Below are 27,381 nucleotides of genomic sequence, written 5' to 3' on the forward strand. Positions count from 1 at the left end.
ATTGTTTTTCTTGTTTGTTGCAAGCTGCTTTCAGAAGCCCAAATTGTAAAAGTGAGGTGTAAGCAATAATAATAATAATAATAATAATAATAATAATAATAATATCCCCCTCCCTTTTCACATTTAAAGGATTTTAGTTCATACTATGAATTTATGAATACACATTGTTAATCTGGTTTTACAGTAGCTATAATCCAGCACTAATTGCAGTGGCTTCTGTCACAGAATACAACAACTGAGAGCTTGAATGGTGCAACCAAATCTGTCCTTCATTTGCACAAACTGGTGTCTGGATTCCATTTCTCTCTGCTCTGTGTGGGCTTCCCTCTTATTGGAAGAATTATGAATGGGTGTACAACTGTTTGCAGTTACATAAATAAAGCAGACACTGCTCATTACCATTGCTGTCATTCATTTGTTGCCACATTCTCAGCAGATGTCAGTGGGTAGCATGTTTACTTTCAAATAAGCAAATAAACAAAATTCCATGTTTTAGCTGGTGAAAATAATTTATTTATTATGAATTGTGCATATTAATTAGCATGGTGCCAATGATGAAGTCCGGGTAGATTAGCAGGCACCCCAAAAGAAAGAGACATATTTACACAGAAGCCTGCTGATTGATATCATGTCATAGAGTATCAGAAGGTTACAGTTGTGATTTGGCATTTCTGCACGATTTATTGCATGTTAATACATACATATTTGTGCATCTCCAACTTGCTTTCAATCGGCGTGAACTTCCCTCATGGCTCTGCCTTGGGAAGAGAGAAGAAGAAAACATGGATTTTTGTACAAAATGCTGGTATACATTGGACCTGAGGATTTCCCTGAAGTGACCCTGCTCTTCTAATGCCCAATTCTGTGTCCTGTTCTATATATGAAGCCTTTCACTTTGTGGAGCGAAAGGGGGAGAATTATTTGGTGCATGGCTGTTGCAGCTTAGGGCAGGAGCTGCCAACCTGGTGCTCATGGTCCCACAGAGGTCTTCCTTGGCACCCACAAAGTCTTCTCTGACCAGTGGCGTAGCGTGGGGGGTGCAGGGGGGTTGGCCGCACCGGGCGCAACATCTGGGGGTTAGGGTTAGGGGGCGCAAATCCACGGGTTAGGGGGTGCAAATTACTTGCCTTGCCCCGGGTGCTGACAACCCACGCTACGCCACTGTCTCCGACTGCTGAAATTAGGCTTGAATGAAGGATTGCATCGCAGGCAACAGAACAGGCTGTGGTGTGTGCCTGACTGTTACATGTGTGTGGTGATCACAGCGCGCGCGCGCACACACACACACACACACACACACACACACACTACAACTAATCAACAATGTGGCAGCCAGACTGGTGACTGGGAGTGGCCACTGAGACCATATAACACCAGTCCTGAAAGACCTACATTGGCTCCCCGTATGTTTCCAAGCACAACTCAAAGTGTTGATGCTGCCCTTTAAAGCCCCAAACAACCTTGACCCTGTATACCTGAAGGAGCGTCTCCACCCCCATCGTTCAGCCCGGATACTGAGGTCCAGCTCTGAGGGCCTTCTGGCAGTTCCCTCACTGCAAAAAGTGAGGTTACAGGGAACCAGGCAGAGGGCCTTCTTAGTAGTGGCACCCTCTCTGTGGAACGCCCTCCCATCAGATATTAAGGAAATAAACAACTATCTGACTTTCTGAAGACATCTGAAGGCAGCCCTGTTTAGGGAAGTTTTTCATATTTGATGTTTTGTCATGTTTTTAATATTCTATTGGGAAACCCCAGAAATTATTTGTGTGTGTGTGTGTGTGTGTGTGTGTGTGTGTGTGTGTGTGTGGTATATATATGTAAATGTAAATGTAAATTTAGCCCAGTTTTGATTACTCTGGCTGGCTGGGAGTGACTCTCCAAAGATACCTGAGAACCATTGGCAATATTAGTAATGATGGACCAGTGATTTTACTCCAATATAACACAGCCACATCTATTTAATTCCCATATATATTTTCTGAGGACAGTGTCATAGACACAGCTTAGTAGGAATGCAAACTCTTATTCCAAAAGGTCCATTTTGAGGAAAAGTATATGTATAACCAGTTAGAATATCATTCTCTCTCCCCACCCCGTATGTATTCTGGGATCATCTCCAAATGTCATCCCATAGGTGCCAAGCATTACAGCAGCGTTAATTCTCCCTGCGGTTCTATCACTGTGGGATATGGGATTCAGAAGCATTGGGGATTGGGAATGTTACAGATTTTGGCTGCCCACAGATTATTTGGTGTCCAGTGCAGTGTTAGCGGACAGAAGAAAATTTCTGGCATTCAAGCATTAAGACCTTCATCTTGAAAGGACTGAGTGGGGGACATGATGACAGTATATGATGCAGAAAGGTGGTGAATGGAGAAAAAGGCATATTTGTGGTGAAGAAGACAGGGGAAGCTATCAAGAACATGATTATCCTCCCGCCATAGCCTAGTCTAGAATATTGATCGTATAACAGAAAAAGTTTGCCCACCTCTGGTCTAGACATGTCACTGCGATACAATGATTGAAGCATTGAACTAGGGCCTGAGGAACCAGGTTTCAAATCCCCACTGGATGGCCTTGGGCCAATCACTATCTTTCAGCCTAACCTACTTCACAGGGTTGGTGTGCAGTTAAAATGGAAGAGTGGAATCATGTATGCTGCCTTGAGGTCCATTTAGGAAAGGTGGGTTATAAATGTCATAAATATGCAGACAAATAAATGGGGATATAAGTGTCCTTAGGGTATAAGAGGTCCTGACTTCTGTGGGGTGTGAAACACAGAGCAGTTAAATACAACATTCCTAGAGTGGACATGTTTAGACATGAAGAGGGATGTTTGTCCAGCCAGTAGATAAACTTTCTGTTTCCTCCTGTGCTGGGACAAACTTCCTCTACATGTGACCAGAGGTGGGTGTGACTTTACCTGTGCAGGTAACAAAAGCACAGGACTGGCCACCACATCTCTCCTCCATTTTGCTTTCATCGAAGAAGCATCAGCCTGAGATGCTCTCTTGGACAAAAAAGGACAAAGGAACTATCTCTTTATGGGATGGATTCCAAGTGTATATATTTTGTAACTTAAGCCTCCCTTCAGGGATCCTTTTGTGAACTGAATGAAACTGTGAGTAAACTATTTTATACAAGACTGTGTTGTGTCTATCTTTTTAGGAGGGAATAAAAGGGGAATTACCAGGAAACTTATTTTAGAGGCTTAAACAAGTCTGGCAAAAACGTTATCTGCTGTGTAAGTTTAAAAAGGGGGATGTTACTCTGCTAAATTGTAGAACTTGTTAATACAAATTGGGAAGGATATAATTAAACAATATATCCTCTCCTGCCTCCCTGAACATTCCCACAACTTCAAATTCAGCTGGGGTGGGGGTAGAGTGGCTGTATTTTTGTAGTCAGGGCCAGGAGCTGTGTGGCAGAGCACAAATCATGCCAACATTCAATCCCTTGACAAGGAGCAGGAGGTAAGAATGACTTCTACTCTACCAGAGTCTCTGAGGAGACTCTGGATGATAGACAATACAGGGCTAGATGGACCTGTTGCTCAATTTAGCAGATTCTTATGTCCACTCTGAACTGAGAACTCCTGGTTGATATGTGACTGAGATAACTCTATCTTATAACCTACATGAATGTAAGTGCCCTGACTCTCCCTACCATCCCAAGAATCCTGTGATCTGTAGTTTGGCAACTCCCTGCTCTTTCATAACTCTAGGGAGAGGTAATGGATATTAAACCAGTCTGGACTGTAGTGTGGTCTCACCACCCAAACCAATCCCAGGTCAAAGTCAAACACTCTGCCTGTTAATAAATGCTGGCTCTGAATCAGCTCCCTGTCACATCTGGGAAAAACTTGGTCCTTTCACAGCTGCTGACAGATGGTTTTGTCCAAAAGAGTTAAACCATAGCAAAGAAGAAGAAGAAACTTCTTTAGCCAGTTAGCTGGGCCCAAGAGTAGAGTTAAACAGGCCCAACTCCGAGAACACACAAGATATATAAAGGAATCGCCAGCAGGGAAGGAATGTGTGCACATTCTCTGCCAAAACCAATCCCACCATGGGAAGGAGAACAAACCGATGGCTTCTTTTGCAAAGGCAGATTCTAGAACCTTCAAGACCACAGTGGTCTCTTCAGGCATGGACTTGTGTCAACCCAGCTATGCTGACAGAATGAAAGAGCTCAGTTCCCCTGCTGAAGGGGAGCATGGGGGATGGTGTTGTCATCAGACAAACATTTTTCCAGGGGTGTTCTCCACATAGATTCATTTATGGTCTGAGTCACTGGAATTGCTTCACATGGATCTCCATTGCCTCATCCAGTGACCCAGTTTAAACATGGACTATATGCACACGGTACACTTAAAATACAGTCAAAGCATGTGGATTTTCCCCCAAAGAACCCTGGGATCTTTAGTTTACCCCTCACACCACTACAGTTCCCAGCACCCTTAACAAACCACAGCTCCCAGGGTTCATTGGTGGGAGCTATGTGCTTTAACTGTGTTTTAAATATATGGTGTGTACACAGCTTAAATGCTGTTATACAAAAAGCAGTTATCTGTATTGGCATCTTATGTAGCCACACCAGGGCCATTGCTAGAAGTGCTTAAAAGGCTTGGGGCACAGGCCCATGAAACAAATTTGCATAATATTTGCATAGGTTGCTGTCCCCCTGAGGCTCCCCTTAACAATGCCCCTGACCCACGCCATGGGTAAAAGGCACTTCTCACATGAAGCAGCCCATGTTATGCAGCATTATTTGCACTTCAAAGATCCGTGGCCCAAAGGAATGCACTGACTGCACACCAATCCTTCACATGTATATGATACTCCAGCTACCCTGATAAGTGATGTCGCCAAGGCAGCATCAATCATGTCTGAATCAGGACGTAAGATATATTGACATTTCAAATTGCATGGCCCATTTCATTTCAGGTGACTTGCGCAAGCATCAAGGTGGGTATTTTGAAATCAATGCAGTTACCTTGGCCGACACATTAGATGCACAATGAATGAATGCAGCTTTGCTGAAAGAAATGGGAGTCCAACACACTCCTCATTACTTAGAGGACTTTAAAATATCCAAGGAATTGACTTTCCTCTGCTGAGACACTGGGAGCAGCAGATAAAAAGAACGTGACGGAAGGATGCTTGAAGATTAAGGATGTGCTGTCCAGGAATGCCAATTTCTTCTCCAGCAGCTCTAAAATAAAATAATAATATTAATAAAACAAATTTGAGACGAATCTGTTATTGGTGAGTGCAATTCAGAGAGCTTGATACATTTGCAAGCTAATCCACCCATTGTGTTAAATTGGTTTTTTAATTCTTGCTCTGCCCTGATGTGAATGTTTGAAACCCATTGGTTATTACAGGTAGATCAAAATACTTGGTCCGGTCAGATTGACTTTCAAAAAAATAATTAATGCTCTTTAATGGATCTTCTGTTTTTCTGTCATCTGACTTGTAGATTTTTAATGGTGCAAGTACAGTGTAATGGTTAGAGTAGGAACCGTGACTCTCCAGGTGTTATCATAGTACAGCTCCAATCATCCCTGGCCCCTGCTCTCATTCAATTCCCAGTCATCTGAAGCAACTTCTGCTGAAGATTGTACCTTTGGTCTGTTGCTTTTGCACACAAGAAGCAGATATCCCTCCCTGGTGGACACACCAATGCCAGCAAAAGGAGCACTGTGGATGACATGGCCTGTCACTCAAAGAAGCCTTGTCATGGGACAGCAGAAGATCAGAGGAGGCTGATACCAGATGACGTGCTATATAAGTGCATTGGTTACTCAAAGTAACTCCGATATAGGCTTCCCCTACAAGGTGCTATCAGTACTTCCAGGTGTATTTCTCAGTCCCCATCCCACTTTACAGGCGCCATGTTTGGTACTGGATTCACCATCCAGAGAATCATTTGCCTGGTCTACATGAGCAGAAGACGAGATGTTGAAAGAGTTTGTGGACATTCGCGGGCTAGAATACATTTCTACATAATATAAAACTACCTGCGTGTATAAAGCTAGGTGTCAGGGCAAAGATTCTGATATAGATTTCTCCTGGAGAGGCTAATTTTCTGGCCTGTGTGTGTGATTTTTTGAAAATGAGACTCTACTCCCACCCCACCACGACATGATGTGATGTGATAAAAGACTTAAGCTGTCACAATTTGTCCTCCTACATGCTGTTTACATAGACCAGGTATAATGAGCCTGAGTTTGTTTGACAAGGCTACTGCCATTTTTCTTGTGATGGGCACTCTGATACCCTGGAGAGCTATGCCCAACATTTTAAGACAATGCTGTGTTTGAAGGACCAGTGACACGACTCTGTGTCAAGCTGCACCCTGTCATTCTAAATCTCAGAAGTTAGGGTGCAGGAGAGGTTGTTTGGCCTATAGCAAAGGCTCCCTCTGCCAATTAAAATCATTTCTGCAAACCAAGATAACACACACACGCACACTTGCTTTTTTTGCGGAATGTATACAGGTTGCAGAATTCATCACGGCATGGGGATCTTTTGTAAGCACAAAGATTCCATTGGTCTGGTTATAGCTGAAATGGGAGGAATATATGAAGCTACCAAATCAGAGTTTTGGTCCATCTAGCTGAGCCTTGACAACTCTTGGCTGACAGAGGCTCTCCAGAGTTCCAAACAGAAGTCTTCCCCAACTTCATCCAGAGATAAGAAGAGCCTGTTCAATTGTGCCTGTGGGAAACACATAAGCTGGACCTGAGAACAAGAGCACTTTCTCCTTCTGTGGCTTCCAACAACTGGCATTCAAAAGCATTACTGCCTCCGATCATAGAGGCAGAGCATAGCTGTCATGACTAGTAGCCATTGACAAGCTTTTCCTCCATGAATTCATCCAATCCCTTTTAAAGCCATCAGTTTAACCATGTGCTGTGTGAAGATGCCAGGGTCCTGATCTGGGATCTTCTACCTGTGCAGAAAGTGCTCTCCCATTGAGCAAGGACCTGTTCTCTGAATGCCTGTGTTATGTGGACCAGCCCTTTGTCAATAGGAGCTACAGCACAAGGGCACAAGTGTCTTGTGGTGCTGTCTCCATCACTGACCCTAACTGCAGTGTGTGGTTCAAGAGCACAGCAGGGACCTTGTAGTATCTGAGACTTGCTGCTGCTATAGATGCAGCACCAAATGAAGGAGCCTCAGGGGTTTCTTGCTCTTCTTTTTTTTTTGCAAAAGCAGCCTCTCTCTGCTTGGTCTTTTGAAGAATATCCCCTGTCTCACAAATAAAGGAGCACATTACATTGTTGATGTCAACACTGATTGGTGAAGACACCAATAAGAAGGGTGCTGCTAAGGAAAGAGAAATATTAACTGACACAGACTCTGAATCGATGGCATCTCTCTTCCTGCTGGAGGGATTTCACCTCATTTAAAAGCAGCAGGCTTTGATGAAATAATGTATTCCTCCTCACCTCTTCCTCAGCTGTGCACCCAAATGAGAAGCTATCAGCTGCACGATCTTTTCAAAGCAACTCTTAAGTCAAATTACATTCAACTGGCAAAACCTTTCGCTCACAAAGATCCTTCAGATGGCTGATGTCTTCTGACCTCCCCAAGTCAATGTAGGAGCCACTGTGCACATGGTACACCCTTTAAGAGCTACCAAGGGATGGAAGTCTCAGACATCTTGGCTATCATGTCAGAGTTGCATGTGGGCAAGGAAGGCACCATAACTTATGAATATATTTATTTAGCAAGTTTTCCATACTGCCTGACAGCATTTCAGACACAACTGCCTGTGAGTCATTGAGGATTGAACATTGAACAATTGATGGCTGAGACATGTGCATGTGTGAATCAGTCAGTGGGTTTTTAAAAGACAGTAAAGTTATTGCTGTAAGCCCTGATAATTTGGCTTAGAAAGAGTAAGTCTCAGGGGAAGCCCTACAAGAGCACGTTGAAGTAGTCATATCAGGAAGATTCCCAATGCATGAGTTACAGTGGCCAAGCTATCCATGTCCTGGAAAGGTCAGAGGCAGAGTATCAGCCTATGTTGATCACAGGTGTTCTTCACCACAGAGGCTTCTTAACCCTCCAGTGAAGAGAAGGTTCTAGATAGAAACTTCCCAAAATCATATACCTGATATGCCTGGAGGAACACAATGATTTTGAGCACTTTCAGCCTGGATTCAGGTCCTGTCTAGGGACAGAACTGGCCTTGGTCACTCCTTTTTCTGGAGAAGGACAGAAGCGCAACCTTGTTGCTCTTGCTTGATCTCTCAGCAGTTTTCGATACAATGGACCACTATAGAATAGAATAGGCTTTATTTGCATAGCCAACAGGCCATTGCATCGAAGGACAGACAGAAACAAAAATACATTACGGAAATAGTTATCATAAAATAATCTCAGTACTTAAAACTTGGCAGAGGTAATGATAATAATAATAAGATCCTAGGCAAGGAATCCAGGTGACGACACTGATGTCATTCAGACAGCAGCTCTCAGTCTCATTGCTCTCTCGACAAACCTGGCAACCTTCTCTGTTGTCGAGCTGCTCTAGTCGGCTAGGAGTGAGAACAACTTAGCTTCACAAGAGCGGCCCGGGATGGCAGATAGTAGCGGCGTGATGGTCTCATCCCTGAGATCTTTATACAGGGAACAATGGACCACTATAACCTCCTAGGACTGTTGCCGTGAGGGCACTGTTTTACAGTGGTCCTATTCCTCCTCCTATGGCTGTAACCAGTAATGGCTGTGAAACATTATGTGTCTGATTTCCAGATCCAGGAGCTGAGGAGTTTATCAGTTCTGGAAAGAGCTGCACTGAGGAGTGACCAAGGCCAGTTCTGTCCCTAGACAGGACCTGAATCCAGACTTAAATTGCTCAGTCATTGTGCTCCTCCAGGGATGTCTGCAACTGAACCATCACTACTCTCTTTAACACCTTACCCAGAAAATGGAAAGATTTGTGTTCAGGTGCCAGCTGTCAAATACCTCAGAGTCTAGAAAGGCTTATTTTAGGAGTGTCTGTATTATTGCCTCCTTCAATGTGGCCGCACTGCTCCCTCATGCAGAGATGTGTTGACCTCTCCCTGGACCCACCCAGCCAAACCCATCAGCTAGCTTGAAGAAGCCGTGATGGGCAAAAGACATGTCATGTCATGAATTCAGCTGCTATAAGCACCTCATCCACATCCTCAGACCTCATCAGCTGAAACTGGTCCCTCAAAATCAGGTTAGATGTTATACAAGACATCTGACCTGACTCCCTAATAACAGCAGCATTCAAGTCAGCATGGAGAAAAGCAATTTTGCCCTCAAATAAGGCATCCACTTACACCAAAAAAGTAGGCACATATATGCATACACTTTGCACAATTTATATGTACGGATGCAAATTTAGAAGTAATTAATTTAAATAGAAATGCCGTATGTCTCATCATAGTGGAGAAAACTGGGATTACTGGGATCAGGTGACCCATGCCTGCTCAATCCAGCTTCTAATTGTTGGTGGTCAACTTCAAACTCTCCTGCTCTCCCTTCTTGCAATTTTTATTATTATCTTAAACCAGACTTGAACCACACCTTTCTTCAAATAGAGGACTGTATTCTGACAATCCCTTGAAAGAGGGAACTGTTCTTTGTAAAATAAGAAACATGGCCACCCTATCCTCAAACTGCCTGGCAAATTATTTGCAGCAAAGCTCTAATAGTTCCAACACTCCATTGTTTTATCTGCCTAGATATATGCTGTCAGAGAAGATCATGTGTAGCTGGCATTGCTGCGTTGTAGATGACCTAGAAGCACATGCAGTACCTTGGCACCTGAGATAAACAAGCTGTTTTGTGTGGACTCAAACCCTACTCACATGTAGGTTCTGCCTTTAAGGTGTGTGTGACACAACCTCTGCCCCTAGACCCTACCCAGATACCAAGATTTTCATTCCAAGAGTTGGCAACTTTTCCACATCACCACATGAACCCCTTGCCTTCCATTCTTTGCTTAACATCAGACAGAGGAACCTGATGTTTTTGGACTCCTACTTCCCATCAGTCCCAGCTAGCCTGGCCAATGGTCAGGGCTGATGGGGGTTGTAGTTTAGCAACAGTTGGAGGGTCACAGGAAGTGCTGACCCAATACATTTTGCTGCCTGAGGCAAAGGACAAAATGGTGCCCACCTTCCATGTCCAGAAGGTGGTTGGATTGAGAGCTGACTCAAATTTCAAAGCTGGCAACAGAATAGCAGAATCCCCCAGCACACCTGAGGGCTGTGGTCAAGTTTAGGAGGCGCAGGACACTCCTGCTTCTGCCCTCCAACATAGGGGAACAGCCAAGGAGGTAGTGCTTAGTTTCTGCCACCTGAGGCAGTTGCCTCCCTTTGCCCAATAGTTGCACCAACCCTAGTCAAAGGTTCGCCACCCCTGCTCAACAATATGGAACAAGAATGGCCAAATGTCCAGCATGAAGATGTCAGAGTACCAGATACGTTCTACTACATGAAGCCACTATAAATGTCTACAAATGGTAGGTCGCTGTCAGTCCCTCATGCCATCATTTCTTCACTGTGTGCTCTCTTTCAAAGTAGTAACCAAAACTATTGTACCCGATCAGTGGTAGGTAATCACTGCTAAATTATAGTCTGTTAATAGAGATTCTTCACATTACAAGAATGCGTAACAAGTACTTAAAAGAATAATTTAATCTTAGAAATGATTAATGATAAGATATTTTCCTCTCTTGTCAAAACAAATGACTTGCTGAAAGTGAGACAGTGGTTCATCAACTTTTTTCGCAGGATAGTCGCAGATTTAGCCTACACATTTGGTTCTACACAATCACTCACTCAAATCTGCTTTCAAGGGGGAGGAGGGTTTTCTCAGTATAATCTCACCCGGAGGGGGTCAGTGGAAATAAGCAGGTTTTTCAGGCGCTTTAAAAGGCAACAACGGTATACAGTATAAAAGAGTGAGAAGCGTCTAATTCATTTTCGTCTTCGAAACTATAGATATATAATTTAAGTGGAAGGAATCAATATTAATTTAGAAAATAATGAATATGCTCTCTTTCTAGCCTGTTCCACCCCCTCCTCCTCCGCTTTTTTCTGGCTGTGTGTCTGTTGCCATGGCAATGGGGTTTGCTCACTAAGGGGAGCAGCGCTGGGGTTAATTCTGCCAGTACTTGCCACTTGTCTTTGCTTACCCTGGTTTGCTTCTCTTGTGTTTTGGCTGGGTCCACCAGGGTCAGTGGTGGTTGGGCAATTTAAGACTCTGGGCCTGGCATTCTCAAAGAGACAACTACCTCTTTAGATGGCATTGTGCATTCTGCATGACATTCTCCAGGCAAAGGCATCTCTGGGGATGATCAGAAAGCTTCCTGCACACAGTGGAATGGGATACCAGTGGTGGCTGGTGCCCATTGGGAATGGTGATACCTGTGGTGGACTTTGGGCGCTCAAATTTCAGCGGTGCTCTGGGTGATGCTCAAGTTCAGCACCACCACCACCCTGCTCATGCTCCATTCTACAGCATTGATTGATTGATTGATTGATTGATTGATTCATTCATTGATTCATTCATTGATTGATTGATTCTATATACCGCCCTAAAGCCACCTGGACTGGATGTAAGAAGACTGGATGTAAGGTGGAACTAACTGAGGACAGAAGGAAGTTAAGAACATAAGAATAGCCCATCGAGTCCAGCATCCAGTTCTCACTGGCTAACCAGATGCCTATGGGAAGCCAGCGAGCAGAATATTAGCCCAAGAGCCCTCTCTCCTCCTCTGGTTTCCAGCAACTGGTATCCAGAAGCATTGCTGTGGAGTTAGAGCATAGCCATCAGAGTTAGTAGCCATTGAGTAGGGCAGTGTCCCTTTCATCCTAATGAATGATCCTCTACTACACCTCAGATAAATTCAGAACATAAACTAGGCCTTGAAGGCCTACCTTAGAACATCATAGCTCTGGACGATCAGTGATGATGACCTTGAAACTCAGCAATGTGTTGGGTACAACCAGTGCTTTTTTCTAGGGGGATTCAGGGGTACGCACCCCCCTAAACATTTTGTGACTCTTTGTACTTTTGTCCATTTATTGTATTTATTTTTCCCAATTTGAGCTATAAAATGGTGATTTTTCTTGAGTCAAAATGAGAGTACCCCTAAACATTTTATTTTAAGGAAAAAAGCACTGGGTACATCAGGCCAGCCTGGAGGGCGAAGGGGACCTGTGTGGTACCATTGTCCATGCTGCTACCATCTCCGTTTCCAGGACACCTCTTAATTTAGGATGGGCATAGAGGATTTGCATTTGGTATTGGACCACAGAGACAGATTGGGGACACTGCTGGACAGGCACAGGGTTGGGCATATCTATATGTGCTTCTGCGTGCACCTTTTTTAAACATAAAGACAGTACAATTGCACAATAGAAAGATTAAAATATCACACCCAAATTCCATGGCCATTCCTCTTGCAATCCTTGCACATTGCCTCTGTTGCTGAAATTCTATATCAAGGTATTGCTAGCTGTACTCTATTCAACAATAATGCCTATCTGATTGAGTCTTCATAGGGCATTTACATGGCTGGTGAAAGCAATTATTCACCTCTCTTGTGTAGTTTGGGGGGGTTCTGTTTACTTCCAAACAGATAGCTGCAATTTTCCTCTTGGTCATACTGGCTGGTGACTGAGAGAGGGTCAAGAGGAGCTGGTCTGCCACTGAGAAGTAAGTTGTATACTGTAGATATCGAGGTTCCCCCATAATCCTTCCAGAGAAAACATTTCAGATTTCACTCGGAGAGTATGGAAACTCGCATAGATTCATTGAAGCCCTAAGGCCAACTATGGAAACATTTGAGACTGCAAAAGCGAAGTATTCTTAGAACAATTATTGTGGTTGTTTCTTGTTGGTTTTAACATAGGGCATATATGCTACCTTTTATTCTTCTTCTTTTATTAAAGGAAAGGGTTTATATCTTCGAAAATCATACTATAAACACAAACTCCTTAAATCTGTGCACCAGCCAGATCTATAGCATGCCTGTGGCAGAAACCCACTTCTAAATCTCCAGCTTGCTATGGGAGAGGAAGACCTCTATCATGTGACTTTGCTGAACATGGAGATCTCCCCAAGCTAGATAACTTCTACATTCCATTCTGGAACTACAGCCTTGTTGTTTTATGAATGGACACAACACACATTTGATGACTGTCCTCCAGAAGCAAACGGGTGCTATGAGTGAGAATAAGGTTGGGGCCCTAAGCACACTTGCTAGGGAGGAAGCCCTGTTGAACAAAGTGGGAATTACTTCTGAGTAAACATGCACAATTGTGCTGTAACTCAGTGCCCTGGTTATACCTCAGTCTATCAGCAAATCAAGAGATGTGTTCAGAGAAGAATTGAATCACTAACAATCCAGGAAGTTTGCTTTTATCTCACAGCATCTTAGGCCTAGAACACATATGGCAACATTATTTTGAGATAATGAAATTAAATAGCAATTTCTGATCTTCTTGGGCTGCCGCAGTTTTAGCTCCCAGAGGTTCCCCTTCCTTTTGCCTTTGTCGATTGCATATGAAAGGGGGCGTTTAGTCTCCTTCAAACGTACAGCCACAGAATTGTGTGATCTCCTCTTCCCTTGGAAATACAAAAGGGTGGGCATCTTGACGTGACATTTAAAAAACCTGTCCGTGGCTCTTAGCATGTTACGTTCCCTCTCCCAAGTCAAGCTTGTCACAGAGAATGTAGAACAGCAGCTAAATGATAATGATTATTATGAAGTGTCAGATTCTGATCTTTCCCATATTGTGCCCCATGTAGGATAAGATTTTCCTAATGCATAAACAATAACTATGATTATGATTTTTGACAATGAAGGTGTTGGGGAAATGCTATTCTTGTGTAAAACCTGCCATTTTGGGGAGGGAGAGAGAGAGTAACACCCAGGACTATATGTTTTTCATCCTCCCCCCCCCCAAAAAAAATAGAAGTCTGTGGCATCTCTAGCATCAAATGAAAAGACTTATGGTATATTTTAATAGTCCAACACTGCATTATGATTATGATGATGACTAGCAAACCTAAGTTCCACAGGCTCACTTTACATGTGTATATGCAGACACTCCAAGTGTTCCTATTTTCCAGGGACAGCCCCGGATTTATAGAAATCATCTCACTTTTTGATATGATCACAGAATGTCCCACTTTTCCTTCGGACATCCCTATTTTCATCAGAGAAATGTTGGAGGGTATGGAGTTATGTTACCCCTGATGCAAAGAGATAAGTGACTATACAACCTTTGGAAGACATCTGAAGACAGCCCTTTATAGGGAAGTTTTAAAATGTCTAGTTTTTTTGTTATGTTTTTATATGTGTTGGAAGCCGCCCAGAATGGCTGGGGCAACCCAGCCTTCTGGTGGTTCCCTCACTGCAAGAAGTGAAGTTACAGAGAACCAAGCAGAGGGCCTTCTCGATAGTGGCGCCCACCCTGTAGAAACCCTCCCATCAAATGTCAAGGAGATAAAGAGCTACACAACTTTTAGAAGACATCTGAAGGCAGCCCTGTATCGGGAAGGTTTTAAGGTTTGATGTTTTATTATGTTTTTATACGTGCTGGAAGCCGGCCAGAGTGACTGGGGCAATCCAGCCAGATGGGTGGGGTGTAAATAGTAAAATTATTATTATTATAACCCAGTCAGATGGGCGGGGAATGGTAGTAGTGGTAGCAGTAGTGGAATAGGATGTCCCTATTTTCACCAGAGAAATGTTGGAGGGTATGTATATGGGCAAGTGCACACCAGTATTGGTTCAGACGCTGACCTAGGTATGCATTATGTTGTAGTGAAGTTGGCATTCTCCAAAGGGTAGTGTCTGCCAGAGCACATGCATTGGGATATGGGACCTCCAGGGCCACTTGGAAAACATTTAATGGCCAGCACTACCCTGTTCATGATGCTGTCCCTGCCCCCAATGTATGCATGTTGGGGGCAGGGCTGACATGATTAATAGGGTGATGCTCGTCACTACACACATGCCAAGTGGGCTTTGAGCTCCATGCAGTGCAGCTGCCACTCAGCTGAGCCACATCAGCTGTAGTGGCAGCCTTGGCAGTGGAGACATGGGGTCCTGCTGGGGACTTGGCATTTGCCCCACCCTGCAGGGTGCTGGCACCAGTCTGATTGCTGTAGATGCTTTTCAGGGATCAGATAACCCGACTGAATGCAACTGCTCCTCTCATACTAATAATTCCTCTGCGGATGTGTCCTGGGACTCTGTACCCTGAGCTGCATCACATAATTTACATGTTATTTTATTGGGGATTTAACCACGATAAGGAACGCAGATAGACAGGGTATATCTTGATTTCCATCTGAAGGCAACAGGCAGTTCTGATTGCTGTATCATCTCACCCAGGATGCCTGGAACACAGTGGAGAGAACTCATTGGGTGCCAGGGAATTTGTAGCTTAGAGTTCTTCTGATACTGCATAAGCTCTTGACTGCTATAAAATTACATGGAAAATGAAAACCAGGTGCATTGAGAAATAAAGGGAGAAATGAGCAAGGGTTGTGTCACATGAAGGAGCATCCTAGCCAGCAAAGATGGTCCACTTGTGGCAGGACATCTATTTCACAAGCCAAGATCCTTTGTCCTTCCCTGCAGGCACAGTACAAATAAATGTGTTTCCTTTTCTTCCTGGAATGTTGGTGCTAAGCAATACATAGCTTTTATTACCGCACCACTCTAGTGCTTTGAAAAGAGGGCAGGGGCTCATTGAAGAAATATAAAAATGAAATAGTGGAGCAATGGGATCTAAAAGTTAAGGAAATTGCTTTCTGCAAGCTGTGTAAACTTCAATTAGGAGACAAAGAGCTCTGTTCTCTTCTCAACGCTGTGCATGCTTAGCTTGCAGTGCAGGAACAAGGGAAGGGCCAGAGCTCAGAGGTAGAGCATCTGCTTTGCATGCAGAAGAACATCGATCCAATCCCCGGCATCCTCTAGGTAGGACAGAGATGATAGATAGATGATAGATAGATAGATAGATAGATAGATGATAGATAGATAGATAGATAGATAGATAGATAGATAGATAGATAATAGATAGATAGATAGATAGATAGATAGATAGATAATAGATAGATGATAGATAGATAGATAGATAGATGATAGATAGATAGATAGATAGATAGATGATAGATAGATGATAGATAGATGATAGATAGATAGATGATAGATAGATAGATAGATAGATAGATAGATAGATAGATAGATAGATGATTGATAGATAGATAGATAGATAGATGATAGATAGATAGATGATAGATAGATAGATAGATAGATAGATGATAGATAGATGATAGATAGATAGATAGATAGATAGATAGATAGATAGATAATAGATAGATAGATAGATAGATAGATAGATAGATAGATAGATAGATAGATGATAGATAGATAGAGGATTGATTGATTGATTGATTGATTGATGATAGATAGATAGATAGATAGATATAGATAGATAGATAGATAGATAGATAGATAGATAGATAGATAGATATAGAGATAGATAGATGATAGATAGATAGATGATAGATAGATGATAGAGATAGATAGATGATAGATAGATAGATAGATAGATGATAGAGATAGATAGATGATAGATAGATAGATAGATAGATAGATAGATAGATAGATAGATGATAGATAGATAGATGATAGATAGATAGATAGATAGATAGATAGATAGATAGATGATAGATGATAGATGATAGATAGATAGATGATAGATAGATATAGATAGATAGATGATAGATAGATAGATAGATAGATAGATAGATAGATAGATAGATGATAGATAGATGATAGATAGATGATAGATATAGAGAGATAGAGATAGAGATAGATAGATAGATAGATGATAGATGATAGATGATAGATGATAGATGATAGATAGATGATAGATAGATAGATAGATGATAGATAGATAGATAGATAGATAGTTGTTGTTGTTTAGTCGTTTAGTCGTGTCCGACTCTTCGTGACCCCATGGACCAGAGCACGCCAGGCACTTCTGTCATCCACTGCCTCCCACAGTTTGGTCAGACTCATGTTTGTAGCTTCGAGAACACTGTCCAACCATCTCGTCCTCTCTCGTCCCCTTCTCCTTGTGCCCTCCATCTTTCCCAACATCAGGGTCTTTTCCAGGGAGTCTTCTCTTCTCATGAGGTGACCAAAGTATTGGAGCCTCAGCTTCACGATCTGTCCTTCCAGTCAGCACTCAGGGCTGATTTCCTTCAGAATGGATAGGTCTGATCTTCTTGCAGTCCATGGGACTCTCAAGAGTCTCCTCCAGCACCATAATTCAAAAGCATCAATTCTTCAGCGAGCAGCCTTCTCACTTCCATACATCACTACTGGGAAAACCATAGCTTTTACTATACGGACCTTTGTTGGCAAGGTGATGTCTTTACTGATAGATAGGCTCAAAACCCTGGAAAGCCATTGTCTCTCAGCATACATCATGGGTAGCCAACTGCATGCTCTGCCAGTGTCATTAGACTCCAACTCCCATCAGCCCCAGTCAGCATGGCTAATGGTCAGGGGTGATGGGAGTTGGAGTCCAGGAACATATGAAGTGTTGCCTGCTCCTGCTGTGAACGATATATAGCTTGATTAATCAAATGGTCTGACTTGGTATAAGGCATCTTCCTATGTGTTTAACCACCTACTAGGGATGTGCACAGCCCCCCACCCACCAATGATGATGATGATGATCTTATTTGTAGCCCGTGTCTCTGACTGGTTTGCCCCAGCCACTCTGGGCAGCTTCCAACAGATATAAAAGCAAAATAAAACATCAAACATTTAAAACTTCCCAATACGGGGCTGCCTTCAGATGTCTTCTAAAAGTTGTATAGTTATTTATCTCATTGACACCTGATGGGAGGGCGTTCTACAGGGCGGGCGCCATGACCGAGAAGGCCCTCTGCCTGGTTCCCTGTAACTTCACTTTTTGCCTTGAGGGAACCTCCAGAAGGCCCTCAGAACTGGATCTCAGCATCTAGGCTTCACAACGGGGGTGGAGATGCTCCTTCAGGTATACTGAGCCGAGGCCACTTAGGGCTTTAAATGTCAGCACCAACACTTTGAATTGTGCTCAGCATTTGGTTTTATGATAACATGTTATTGTTTCATTGCCCTGCTTTCTTTGGATTGTTTTTATGTATGTGAATAATCAACAGTATGGAAATGTCTTGAATCACATTAAAATAAACAAAGTAAACACCAGGAACAAAGGATGCAGAGGCTAGGTGGGACTGACAAATGAATCTGAAATTAAATTCCAGTGATTTGGCATGGGCCCCTTTGGTAGGTTTGCACTCTAATTACTGGTTCAGACAATGCCTGTAGTTGTACAACTCTGTTTATAACAAGGCATGGTGGTAACCTGGCTAGGATCCTGTTCCCTCTTGAATCCTTGTCTTTCCCCAAGCTCAGCACAGTCAACTTCCCCTCTTCTGCTCATGAAGCCTGTCACTAAAAATTAAGCTCAGTGGTTTTGCCAGTCTAAAGAGGGAAATATTGGTTGGTCATCAAGTGAGCTTCATTCTCTTCTCTAAGAATGATAAAATGGATCATCCAGGCAGTGGCGGAGGAAGGGGGGTGGGGGATGCGGTATGCCCCAGGTGTCATCACTGAGCGGGGGTTGACAAAAGGAGTTCTTTAAAAAAAAATTGGGCTCACAAAACTTTTTAGGAGTGACGTGGTGGCTTACGCGCCTGCAGGTTCTGCGCTGCCTGAAACAGCAGCATGGGACTTGTGTCTGCCTACTGCTTCTCCCTCAGCCGCCCTACAGCTGAAGGGGAGGCAGCAGAGAGGCTCCAAGCTTCGGAGAGGCTCGCCTCGCCCCTGGCTGCAGGACACGCCCTCGTACCAGGCACCCGAGCGACCAGCTACATTGCTGCATCCAGGTGTGGTGCATGAATATCGGCTCCAAGCAAGCCTCAAGGTTTTTATAGAGAACTTGACTGGGGGACAACTGATTAGTCCAAGGGAAATGCCAGAAGAACCCATAATGAATCCGTTCCCATGAAGCAAACTCTGTCAACTGGAGCATTCATCAAAGTGTGTTTTAGGTTATATCATTGCCTTGAAATGTATGCTCATAATGGAAATGCCATTTGATCTTTCCAAGTAAAAGATGACTATTAAAGTCAGCGCCCAACTCTCGCCACATGATTAAACTCGAGGTTCCATAAAACCCACCTTCTCCTACTCCCTGTTTTAGATGGTATGGGGTTGTATTTCATGGCCATTTCTCTCTGGCGTCCATGTTGGTTCCGAGGACAGTGGTACCTCGGGTTAAGTACTTAATTCGTTCTGGAGGTCCGTTCTTAACCTGAAACTGTTCTTAACCTGAAGCACCACTTTAGCTAATGGGGCCACCCGCTGCTGCCGCACCGCCGGAGCACAATTTCTGTTCTCATCCTGAAGCAAAGTTCTTAACCGAGGTACTACTTCTGGGTTAGCAGAGTCTGTAACCTGAAGCGTATGTAACCTGAAGCGTATGTAACCTGAGGTACCACTGTATTGACTACACAGAAAACAATAGCAGCAAACCCACCTCTTTCTTTCACAATTCCACGATAAATTATTTGAGATTTTGTAACAGACTTCGCTGACTGTCCCTATCACCATTGCACTGAAATTTAAATTGTGTACCTGTTAATAATATTTGAGGAAAGTGCATGCATTATTTTCAGGAATAAAAGCAAACTGTGCTTAATAAAAAATAATGTGTGTGACAGATATCATCTGGCTTTATTGCATGTCTAAATAATTTGCCCTCTGGTGGCTACTGGAAATGGAGGGGGAGATATATAGGGTCCATCTCTACTTCATTGCATACAGGTATTAACTGGAAGTGATATGTTACAATGCTTCACAGAAATAAATATGTCACTATTATATGTCCCTATTAAAATCCTACCCTTTCCCATTGCATACTGCTAAATGTTCTAATCCTCCTGCTGTACACTGCATTCATTTGCACTGTGGTAACCTATGCAACACTGTACAGTATTTTTTAAAAAAAACCCCAAACAAATAGTTGCTTATCTTCAAGTTAAAGCAGGGATGGGGAACCTGTGGCTCCAAGTGTTATTAGACTACAGTTCACATCATCCCTGACCACTGGCCATGCTGGCTGGAGCTGATGGGAACTGGAGTCCAGAAGGCCACAGATTTCCCATCCCTGGGCTGAAGATATGCTGGTGAAAGACAACAGTCCTGCACTTTGTTATTAACTGCTGAAAATGAGCTTGACTGGTGTGTGACTTGGCAGGCTGTGCGTTACATGGTGCATTAGTAGTCATTTTGTACCATAGCTAAAGAATGGGACGTGGGTGGCACTGTGGTCTAAACCACAGAGCCTAGGGCTTGCCAATCAGAAGGTCAGCGGTTTGAATCCCCGCGACAGGGTGAGCTCCCATTGCTCAGTCCCTGCTCCTGCCAACCTAGCAGTTCAAAAGCACAACAGTGCAAGTAGATAAATAGGTATGGCTGCGGTGGGAAGGTAAACGGCGTTTCTGTGCACTGCTCTGGTTCGCCAGAATTGGCTTAGTCATGCTGGCCACATGACCCAGAAGCTGTACGCCGGCTCCCTCGGCCAATAAAGCGAGATGAGTGCCGCAACCCCAGAGTCGTCCGTGATTGGACCTGACGGTCAGGGGTCCCTTTACCTTTACCTACATAAAGAATATTTATCTCCCCTCCTCCACAGCTTTAACTTCTGTAAAACTAGGTAAGGGTAAAACTAGGTAACGTGAAGGATAGTAAATCTAGCAACAAAATAAAAGCAAGCCATTCTTAATGGCCAAAACAGGGAGAGTTAGAGTATCTACAATGAGAATTTAATTCTAGTCCTGTTTTTTCACCTTCTGGACACTTCACCTCAGTTCTGTATACCTGAAGGAGCTTCTCCACCCCCACCATTCAGCCCAGACACCGAGATCCAGCACCGAGGGCCTTCTGCCTGTTCCCTCACCAGGGGCAGAGGAAGAAGAATCTCCTTTCCCTTTCTCCCCCACAACAAACACTCTGTGAGGTGAGTGGGGCTGAGAGACTTCAAAGAAGTGTGACTGGCCCAAGGTCACCCAGCAGCTGCATGTGGAGGAGCGGAGACACGAACCCGGTTCCCCAGATTACGTGACTACCGCTCTTAACCACTACACCACACTGGCTCTCCTGCGGGTGTGGGCCGCCCCGGGTGTCACCAAAGGGGGGAATGACAAAATGCAGAGAATATTTATAATAAAAAACATAGAATCGTAGAGTTGGAAGGGACCTAAGGGTCATCTAGTCCAGCCCCCTGCAATGCAGGAATCTCAGCTGAAGCATCCATGACAGATGGCCATCCATGAAGGGAGAAACTTCCATAAACAGCCCAGTTGGAACTGAGCATGTTCAGTGAGGACAAAATGCTGACTGTCACCAGGAGGGATAAGAACAGAAAGAGGAGAAATGGAAGCACGTAGCACCCCCCCCCCACTGCAACATTTTATTGCGGCTCCCCCTGCTTTGTCCTAATTTCTATGCAATTCCACATCAGTTTGCCAGTTTTGTGCATTGCCTCACGGGCAGTTTATAAAACAAAACTTGTTATGTTAATATTTCTGTTGTTTGTTTGTTTCATTGATGAATCACTTCCCAGGAGGCATTCTGAAGTGATTTACAGTGTAATAACATATATATTCGAGAGTTACTTATATAAAAACAGGCCTACGGTTCCCAGAGTGGAATCCCACAGGGAACTCTGGGAACTGTAGCTCTGGGAGGAGACTAGGGGTCTTTTAATTACTCTCAGAACCCTTAACAAGCTACAGCTATAGCTCCCAGAATTTTGGTAGCAAGCCAGGACTGTTTTAAATGGCATCACGGTGCTTTAAGTGAATGTGGTCTACATTTCTAACATATTATATATTAAGGAGGGGTACATTTTAAAATGTCCTGAGGAGCCCATGCACAAATGTAGGATTCTAACATCGCATTTAATGTGTAGATACACACATGCACACGCACACACACACACACACACACACACACACAGAGGGGGAGCTAGTAAACCTATTTCATGTTGGGTGAGTGCAAGGTGCAGTCACAATGCCCTTCATCCATAGGCTAATAGTCTATGCTTTGACCATGGTCCGCTTTAATCTCTCATTGCAAATGACCAGTTATTCCTCTGTGCTGACATTTCCTCAGTTACCACCTGGCAATGGAGGCCTCGGAAACCAAGGGTTAGAGCTCACCAAAAGCTTATTTCCCTGCAGCGTGGTGACCGGATTACTGCTGTGATCACCCTCTGCAGATCAAAGAAGGACTGGGGTAATTTGTGTGTGTGTTTCCCTGGTGCACTGCAAACCTCTAGAAATAGAATGGAAATGAAGAGCAGCACACACACACACACAAAATATATCTCTGGGAGCCTTTGCTGAGAACAGACAAAGAATACATGTTGAAATATATCTCCCGTCAGCAGAATAATTCCCAGCGATGTTTAGAAATGCATATAGCTTAATTTGTTTTAGACAAACTGACTAACAAAGCAATATTCTCGAAGCCAATTTGGGGTGGGTGATATGTTCAAATAGCCTTAAACTTGTCTTCCAGCCACCAGGACTGGGATAATATGGCACAACTTGCTTCTAGAGACTCTTTGCCTAATGTGCCACCTAAAATTATTTCCCAGGATTGCTAATGAAAAGACTCTCATCCTTTCCATCACTTCGACTCTCCAGCTTATGAAAGAGCAGGATTTCAATGAGCCCTGAAGATGGATCTTAAATAATGGCTTTTATATTTTCAAAGGGAGAGCAGGCATTGCTTCCTTGACCAACTTTGGAGATCTTCTTGCACCAGCACAAACTTGGTACCAATCTCATGCACACTAAGCCCCACTGAATACAGTGAGGCTTACTTCTGAGTAAACATGCATAGAGTCCTGCTGTTTGGCTGAAATCCTATGTACATTTACCTGGGAGGAAGCCCTACTTACTTCCAAGCAAATTTGTGTGCAGCAAGTCTAAGTGACATTTCTCCTTCACTCCGTATGGATAACTCAGCTGGTTAGAGCAGGAGGCTGATAAAGCCAAGGTTTCAGGTCTGGTCCCCAAATGGGACAGCTGCATATTCCTACACTGCAGGGGGTTGGACTAGATGATCCTCAGGGTCCCTTCCAACTCTATGATTCTGTGACCATAACATGTAGCAGTTTAGTTTAGTGGAACTTTTTAATCATGCCACCTTTCCCAATAGGGGAGACTACATATCCAACAAGTGTGTGCCCTGTAGCTTCTTGAATAAATATATTTACACCACAAATGTTCTGTTTGGGGGGCTTTTTTGTCCCACTTGTGTTTTGCTCTAATGCAAGAGTGTCCCTTCAAAAGCAAAACAATCCACTTTGTTGTTCTGGCACCACATTGCATCCCACTAACTCCCTCTGCCCTGGTGTCATAGGGAAATGCCTTATAGTATTTCTAACACCAGCCTATTCCATGGCAGGAAAGGGGAGGAGGTTACTTGAACAGTCATAAGAGTGGGAGGCAAAATCTCCCATTAAAGCCCCCCAAATCCAATGGTTGGGGTTTTCCAGTCTCCCGCATAAGAGACCTCAAGCAAATGTCAACAGTGCAACTTTTGCTTTCTTCCAGCAAAAGAAGAACAGCTGTTTGTTTTACCAAGGTGTAAGACTTTCAGGCTGCAGCTCCCATACCCATTGACTGGGGAAGATGAGGAGTAAGGCCCATTGACACTGATGAACTTCTGGCACCAACTGAAAACAATTCTATTAGGCCTTTGAATTGGGGGGGGGGAGACAAGGGGAGTGGCTGACCTGGCCTGGAGATGGTGGGAGGAGGGAGGCATGCATCTGTTCCAAAATGGAACCAAACGAAAGACAGGGTCCTTCTTCTAAGTGCAATGAAAAAGATGTTGATTCCAAAACCGTGTGTGTGTGTGTGTGTGTGTGTGTGTATGAAGTGCCTTTCCCCTTTTCATCTCTCCACCGCAGTAAGAGGAGCTGGGGGGAAATTATTGTGGGACGCGCTCCACCTAAAGCTGTGGTTGCTGTAGTCAGTTTCACTGAGCTGTGGGTGCAAACCACATCCTGCTGCAATCCATGGCTCATCTCCCACTGAGGTTGGAAGCTCCTGCAGCTTTATCACCTCGTTGTGATATTTCAAGATGGGTCACCTCTAACCTAAGAGAGAGATGATGGGGATGCATAGTATTATGCATGGTCTGGAGGAAGTGGACAGAGGGAAGTTGTTCTACCTCTCTTACAAACCTAGAATGCATGGATATCCAATGAAGCTGAATATTTGAAAATTCAGGACAGGTAAAAGAACATACTACTTCACATAGGGCTCATCCATACTTCCTTCTGTGCTATGTTGCTAGACACAGGTCTTGCTCCGATTCAAATGCGGGTTTTCCCAGGGAAAGCAGCAGGACAAAAAAAGAAAAAGAAAACCCAACCAGATTTGGAAAGCCTAGAGCAGGCATGTCCAACAGGTAGATCAACAGATCCTGGTCCAACAGGTCCTGGTTGACCTCTGGCCCCTCAGTGATCTCCTTACAAAAAAGTAAAAAAAGCACACACACAAAAACAACCCAACTTTGGCTTCCTAAAAAAAGCTCCACAACCTTGGGTAGATCACTGCCAGTCTTTTTACAGCAATGTGTTGTTGTTGTTGTTGTTTAGTCATTTAGTCGTGTCCGACTCTTCGTGACCCCATGGACCAGAGCACGTCAGGCACTCCTGTCTTCCACTGCCTCCCGCAGTTTGGTCAAACTCATGCTGGTAACCTCGAAAACACTATCCAACCATCTCGTCCTCTGTCGCCCCCTTCTCCTTGTGCCCTCCATCTTTCCCAGCATCAGTGTCTTCTCCAGGGAGTCTTCTCTTCTCATGAGGTGGCCAAAGTACTGGAGCCTCAGCTTCACGATCTGTCCTTCCAGTGAGCAACAAGCCAACTTTGGCTTCCTAAAAAAAGCTCCACAACCTTGGGTAGATCACTGCCAGTCTTTTTACAGCAATGGGTAGATCACTGCCAGATTTTTTATACTGTGAGTAGATCACAGTCTATTGAGAGTTGGGCGTCCCTGGCCTAGAGGAAAAGTGTGACTGAGCCCTTAGTTAAGCTATAGAACAGACATTTCCAACTCTCAAGAGACTGCGATCTACTCCCTCCCCACTATTAAAAAAAACTGGCAGTGATCTATCCATTGGATTGGCCAAATTCTTGTTGAACTTTTTTGGGGGAGCCAAAGTTCTTGAACCTTTTTTTGGAGCACTCAATCAGCATCATGCAATTGACAAGGGAAGCATCATGCTAGGAATACCAGCTGCTGGGAATCACAGGTGGGCAGAGTGCTTTTGTGCTCGGGTCCAGCTTGCAGGCTTCCCACAGGCATCTGGTGGGCCACTGTGAGAAGAGGATGCTGGCCTGATCCAGCAAGCTCATCTTATGTTCTTATGTTCAATTCTAGCAGGGGCAAACAGCATCGGCAGTGGAGTAGCCTGTAACCACCTGGATGCCGTCATGATCACAAATCAACCCCAAATGCACAATTTAAAAGGATGTAAGGGGGGAGGGTCTTACAGTTACTAGTTGGTCCTTATGTTTCTTATACAAGATAAGAGCCTCAAGAGCAGCACAAGCTGCTGTACCTCTGCATCCTAAACTTTGAATCACCCCAAATCCTACATCCCCATGACCAGGAGTCTAACCCCCTTGAGATGCCCCAGCACTGACTCTGGTTGAAAGCATTGGTTTCACCCAACACACTTTAATATATTATTCCCACAGCCACACAGGAATGAAGTCCTGGTGTTCGTACCCACAAATAAGCTTTTGGCTACCCTAGATCATACACCCCTCCCCACTACTCCAAAATTTGCCCCACATTAGATCACCTAAACTGGAATCTTAAAAAAGTATTGGTGGGCACACAAGTGCATTTCTTGGGCGGAAGAGTCCCATCATGTCAAATTTCTGAAAAAGAACAAATTATATACTCCTCTAGAATGCTCCTATCCAAAACTTGTCTTCCTTAAAAAGAATTCCTCTTGATTTTGACTTTGAGCTAACTTTCAAGAGACTATGTTTAGGACTGCTGCTGTCTTTTACTTTCCTTTTCATTATTCAGTTCTAATTTCCAGGAGCTGACAGGTGTGGGTGGTTGTTGTTGATGTTCTGGTTAGGATTTGCAAATCCCCTGTTCCTCATTCCCACTATTACACACAGGTGCGTTCAGCACCCAGAACATGCTCAGAGTCATTCTGGCCTCATTGGCACAAAATCCAAATCCCCCTGCAGGTTCTTTGAGCCCAAGCTTTCACCATAGTGCATGCACTTTTGGAAAAATGTCTTTGGTTATTTAAATATTGTATACTTCTCCATTTCCCTACCAATTGCTCAAAACAGGTAACAAAAACCCTAAATCAAAACAGCAGCAATGAAGTATCAATAGAGAACTTCTTGGGTATTTTTTTGCAATAATCAAATAAACCAGAATAAAAATGAATAAATCTATAGCAAGATGTTCCAGCCTTAAAGGAAGGGCCTCAGATTAAAGGGTCCAGCTCAGTTCATGAACCAATGAACAGAAGGGGTCCCCAAAATACAGCAGTAAGTTAGCCCCCCCCATAAAGACTAGTAAGTTAAAGTAAGTTAGCCCCCCCCCCATAAAGACTAGAGTCTACAATTGCCTACTGGGGAAGGACCTGTGCAAAAAAATGGGCCAAGCCACGCCTCTCTGCCCCCCCCTTCTCTCTCTCACACACACACACTTTACTAGGGGACATGGTTCCAACTTGGAAAAAAATATGGGGGGGACAGGTAAGCCCCGCCCTGCAGAATCGATCACATGACACTGTGCATGAACACCATTTGAATGGCAATGCCCATCAACTTGGGGGGGGGGGCTCTCAAATATTTTATTGGGGGGAGAAGACACATACACACACCCCGCTGCCCGTGAGTAAATATGCATAGAACTGCGATCTAAGGCTGAGATTTTGTGCAGGCTTACTTTCTTGGACTCTAAACGATGAAGCTTATCTCCAGGCAAAGCTGCCTTGATTGGGTCAGAGCCATTCACACGTTATGCGCAGAACGCGCGGCCGGGTGCGGGGGGAGGGGGAGGCGTGTCTCACAATTATCAACAGACAGGGAAGATTCCACCGTTTTGGGGTGCTGGGTGCGCTTTGTGAGTTGCTGGAAGCCTAGAGTCCCGGGCTAATGTGGAGATAGTGAGAAGGCAATATTTGGTCCATTTTCCTTCCGTGCCACAGACTGAAAACAACCTCTCTTGTGTATTTAGCGGGGT

The 27,381-nt window shown here is 44.0% G+C and overlaps 1 long non-coding RNA gene across 2 annotated transcripts in view; it reads right to left on the reverse strand.

Moving 5' to 3' along the window:
- Positions 1-501: 501 nt before the first annotated feature.
- LOC114607539 (uncharacterized) overlaps positions 502-27,381 on the reverse strand; it is a 61,427-nt gene continuing 34,547 nt past the window's right edge. For both annotated transcript variants that reach the window (XR_003709170.2, XR_003709169.2), the window contains exons 2-3: positions 4,993-5,211; positions 502-758 (exon numbers count right to left, since the gene is read on the reverse strand). This is a non-coding gene — a long non-coding RNA (uncharacterized LOC114607539). The remainder of the gene's footprint in view (positions 759-4,992; positions 5,212-27,381) is intronic.

Source organism: Podarcis muralis, chromosome 12, assembly GCF_964188315.1.
Source record: "Podarcis muralis chromosome 12, rPodMur119.hap1.1, whole genome shotgun sequence".
Classification (NCBI taxonomy): Eukaryota; Metazoa; Chordata; class Lepidosauria; order Squamata; family Lacertidae; genus Podarcis; species Podarcis muralis.